This window comes from Acyrthosiphon pisum, chromosome A2, assembly GCF_005508785.2.
Source record: "Acyrthosiphon pisum isolate AL4f chromosome A2, pea_aphid_22Mar2018_4r6ur, whole genome shotgun sequence".
NCBI classification, from domain to species: Eukaryota; Metazoa; Arthropoda; class Insecta; order Hemiptera; family Aphididae; genus Acyrthosiphon; species Acyrthosiphon pisum.
Genome location: NC_042495.1, coordinates 78,285,950 through 78,291,392, shown reverse-complemented (window position 1 = coordinate 78,291,392; position 5,443 = coordinate 78,285,950). Strand labels below are relative to the sequence as shown.

Here is a 5,443-nt window from a genome sequence, read left to right as displayed (position 1 = left end):
GTTAGAAGTAACTTTAAAAAAAGTAACTCGTTAAGTAACTTAGTTAAAAGTAACTTAACTTTAACTTTTTAACTCGTTAATTCCCAGCCTTGAATTTAACTAATTGTTATTGTTATTCATGTTTACGATCATGTGCTTATATTTGTAGCTTATAGACTCAAAATCAAATTGACCTATTTTGCCGAAATTCTCCGTGGAAGCGTAAACTAGGGGTGGTAGGTAATGCTACCTTGGTATTTGATTATAAGTACCTATACCTATAGTCTTATCGACATAAAATAAAGTTCCCTCCCCCGCCCCATACAAATAGCCAAAGTTACGTCCATGATTCAAGTGATTGTTCTTAGAGATATCAGGAAAGTTTAGAGAATAGTTTAAACCATATTCGTAAATATATTGCAAAACATAAGTACTATAATAATATCCAATACGCCACAGGGGGATTCGGGGATTGCTCATCACGGTCGAATTAGTGCACAAATCGAGATACACCGATGCCAATTTGCTCGTGAAATGAGGTACTATTACCTACACTCTACACTAAGACCGAGATACACCAAATAGCACCATATTTTATGTCTATTCATTTTTTCCAGGGCAAAGTCGAGTTATGCAGCTTGTATATTATATTAAATTAGACATATTATAATATGGTTATTACGTACTTATTAATTATAATTTATAGGTTCGTATTATTATTGCCTTTGATCTTACTATCTTAATAATCCATCATTATTTTATAATACGATATACAATAACTCAATAGACAAATAGGTAACTACAATAGATATTAGTTGATGGCGTTATACGATTATGTTACACAAAACCACAAAATAGGTAATCTAAATGATATATTTTTAATTCATATTCCTATACAGACCCTGTAAAATAAAATAATAGATTTATTGATATTTTATTTTATATTCTGTTATAGTAAAAATAGTATTACCTATATTATACATTTCTGCTTTAATCTATGAAGGATTATCGAGAGTGTTATGTGCTGGACGTGCTAATTGCCTAGAACCCAGACGAATAGACTACCAGCTACCTTTTAACAGTAATTTAATAATTTACCCAACAGGCAACAATATATCAAATATCAAGTTGATATTTTAAGGTAATTGCGAACTTAGCTATGGTATGATGTTATTGGTTATTACTTATTACCAAAATATTCTAAGAACATCCTACGTTGGTACCTACCTAATGGTACCTACCTGACTCATAATTATATATTTATAATATTATCTGATGACTGATAGTACATGGCAAGCTCTATACTGCGCTACTGTTTCCTGAAACATATTATATGAAAAACCACATTAAGAAGTCTTTAATACTATCACGGTACTCACTTTTAATTTAAATCAAAGGTCATTTATAAATATTTTTTCTAAATTTCTAAATTTGTAGTTAAATTTTATTTCTATTTAACACATAGGCTTAAACAAGGATTTATAAATTATTAAGAGTTTAATATTTAATGGAGTGTGTTTGTTTTTAGTAATTAGAGTTTTGAGGACACGGAATCGCGCATTTAAGGCAAGCCTTTTAACTTTAATATGATGTGACCATGTGAGGCGACGGTCGATAGTCAGACCTAAGTATTTAGCCGACTGAGAGGTAGGGATTTGAATATTGTCTAGTGATACCGTAGCCCGTAGGACAAGGAGGAAGACGAAGAATGAAAGTTGTATGAAGTGATTTAGATTGGTTAACTTTGATACGCCATTTTTTATACCAATCAGCCATGAGGTCGAAGTGGAGTTGAAGATTGAGGGAAGCTATGTGAGGATTATCATGTATAAAAATAATAGCCTTGTCATCGGCAAACTTCGCAACATTTGTGTAATTTTTGTAATTTTTGGACCTGTGGTCTTCAACTCTGGGGAAATGCCAAAAAATCCAACACTAATAAAATTCAAACCTTCCAAAACAACATCCTTCATAAAATCACAAATTCTCCTCCTTATATTTCAAACCTAACTTTACACACCGATCTAAAAATTAAAACAGTCCACGAAGAAGCAGTAACCTGTTACAAACGTTTCCACTCAAAACTCCCTTCTCATACCAACCCCCTCATTTCAAACCTTGCCACTTTCACAATTCCTGGGAACCCTCCCAGGAGGCTCAGAAGGAAATGGTGTAGAGACCTTCTCAATGAATAATTGAAGTAGCTATATACATTAAAAATAATATATAATTAATTTAAAAAAAAAAAATGTATCAAGTAAGGGTAGTGTAACCACTGGGTGACTCCTCCCATCACGTTTTTTCATGTAAATATTTTTCTTCATATATCACATATTCTTATTGTCCCTAAAGGAACAGATTGTATATACCTTATAAAAAAAAAAAAAAAAAATTTAACACATATAGGTACATAAAATACCTATGTCTATACAGTTCCATTGTTGATAGCGTATTTCATATTACTATTTGTAAACAAAATATTTATTACCTACCTACCTGAAAAGGAGATGCCTATTCTCATATTTTCTTGTCCACAAAAAAAAACCTGAAAATGTTCTTCAAAATTGTTTTTACTCCTCGTTTGACAATACACATAATATATATTGTATACCTAATCATAAAGGTTCCAAGCCCTGTATAGTACATAATAATACATGCTACCTTCAAGTACCTATATGAGTTTTAACTTATATTATTATACTTAAGCTACAGGGCTACACTACCCTTAAAGTGATTTTCTTAAATATGTCATAAGTAAGTAGGTACCTATAACCATCAACTTTGGTCACCATTTACATAATGCGATATATGATGCAATATTTATAATTTTTGAAAATATTTCACGCGTCTCTCAAAAAAAGGTAAAACTTTATTGGTCAGGGAGAAAAGAATAGATTTACGATGACGTAGGTACCTTTAGTCTATTGTATAAGTTTACACTATACTTTATAAAATATTCACGCGATTGCTATTGAACACTGCAGCCATCCCTGCTGTCTTGACGATTTTTATTTATGTTTTATTTAGGTAGTAGGTACCTTCCTATACGTGCTTAACGTGCACCTTCATCAAAATTCTCTTCAATAATCGAAGTTCGATCAACGGTACCTATTAACAATATAATACATAAAATTCATTTTCCATAAATATATAATATATGATATCACGATGCCTTTAAGTCACGTAAGTCGAGCATAAAATCCAGTTTATTATTAATATAATTTAACACATCGGATGGTATATACCTAAATAATTAATAAAACTTTGTGTACGTCTAATCTTTAGGGCCTATAAAAATGCAGAAAGGCTTATTTAGTATAATTAATTTGAAATAATTAATAAGTTACTATAATATTTATTATAGTTCAAAATGTATGTTTTTTGTTGTGCACAATCCACATGATCGACATGTTTTCCAAACTATGGTTTTGAATCTATTCAATTAATTAATGCATTAAAACTAAAAATGAAAAATTAATGTTTATAGAATGGGTGGAAATGGAGTCAAATTGGAAATGTTGTGTCTGCGCTTACCTATCAGTGGAAAATATCAAAGATAATTTTGAGTATATGTATTGCTTTGAAATGTGGTGTTGGAGTTAATGGAGAAGGATGCTGAGAGTGAGTTGGATAGAACACTGAACCAACGAAAGCATACTCAGTGAAATAGATGAAGGAAGAGAGATACTCAAAACCATCAGGGCAAGACGATAGAACATGATAGGTCACATATTGAGGCACGAAAATGAGCTAATATACAGAATAATAGAAGGGAAAATGGAAGGTAAAAAAGGCCAAGGATGTCCAAGAACTTCATTTGTCAAACAAATGATTTCCGATGCTTGACCATCAAACTACACCGAACTGAAGAGGTTAGCTGGGAACAGGGAAGAGTGGAGAGCGCATGTCCAACTTCAAAACCTACCTTAAGGGTTGAATACCACGAGAGAGACGAGAGAGACGAGAGAGAGAGAGAGAGAGAGAGAGAGAGAGATATTGACATATTGTAATACATTTAATATATACTCAATGATAATACCTAGCTTGAAGTCGAAGTAAACATTATTAAAAACTCTTTTGCTAGGTAGGTATTCTTTTTTAATTATAAAAAAGGGGAATCATCAGCACTCTGCAGTAGTGTAGGTATAAACTACCTATAAGGTATATTATTTGTAAAACATTATACATATTATTTTCACCTATACTCGACGAATACCTAAACTTGAAACCAAACAAAAATGTTGGACTATAATATTATATTATAACTTGTAACTTATAACAGGTTGGTATATTATGTTATGTCGAGTGTGTCTTAAGTATTTTTTTAGTTCCTATAGTATATCCATATAATAAAATAATAAAATATTATCCATCGACCATCATTTCATAGATTCGTAAAAGTAAAAGATGTGTTATTATTATTTTCAGAAGACAAATCATACATTACGGGACCAAGAAACGACGACGTTCCAACGCCACGCACGCTCGAGGCCGTTTAAATCGTATTATAATTAATATTGTTGTTTTTTTTTTATTCTATTTTTGTTTTGTGTTTTATGTAAATTACATTTTTAGAGATATAAAACATAAAGTAAACGAGTACTATCGATGTAGATACGAGAAAAAATGTTATGTAGTTCCTTAGTTTCGTTATTTACATTATGATATTGTTTTTGTCAATTAAATAAATTAAATTGTTTTCTCGTGTTATTTAGCCATAATGTATATTATTATTATTATATGTATATTGTTTTATATAAAAGTGTATGCGTGCAGATTGAATGGATAAAACAATTTTCGTATCAGAATGAAAAAGCAATTTTAGGACAATCTTATAATACTACTACTACTAATTACTATTACTATTTTTTTGTTTTTTTTTTTATCTTTGAATCACCGGGCCGAAATAAATTCTTTAATAAACCATGAAATCATACAATAATTACAAGACTTGCGTCTAACCTTCGTCAATACCGATTCATAACTTACGTCTAAGTAACCATGATAATTAAAAACAAATGTAATATAGGCTTCATATAAATGATCAGACTATCATAATAGAGATAGTGCCGCAACTACCGGGTATGTAAAATGTGCATTGCACATCGGCTCCCAATGCCCCAATCATATAATATAGGCCTCCAAATCGATGTGTTAAAATTAATTGTAAAAGTGTGGCTGAAGAAAATTTAATTTAAATTAAGAGTAAAAAAAACAAATGTGTTCATATTATTAAATATTTATAATTTATTGTAATCAAATTAAACTCAAATAATTCAAAAAATGTTTGCGCAATTCTATAAGTGAAGATCGTCTCAGTGATATTTCCATACTGAACATAGAATGGAGAAGAACTTCCGAGATAGATGTAGAGAAAGTCATTGACAATTTTTCAAATGCACAAGCGAAGAAAAAACAATTTTGTTAGATAATTTACAGATGTGTTGAAATTATACTATAATAC

General features: G+C 30.6%; 1 protein-coding gene across 5 annotated transcripts in view; it reads left to right on the top strand.

The window, feature by feature from the left end:
* The window catches only part of LOC100162087 (gamma-aminobutyric acid type B receptor subunit 2), a 304,964-nt gene extending 300,043 nt beyond the window's left edge, over positions 1–4,921 (top strand). For all 5 annotated transcript variants that reach the window (XM_029489763.1, XM_029489764.1, XM_029489761.1 and 2 more), the window contains one exon: positions 4,408–4,921. The gene's annotated coding sequence lies outside the window, so the exon portion shown is untranslated. The remainder of the gene's footprint in view (positions 1–4,407) is intronic.
* The last annotated feature ends 522 nt before the right edge of the window (positions 4,922–5,443 follow it).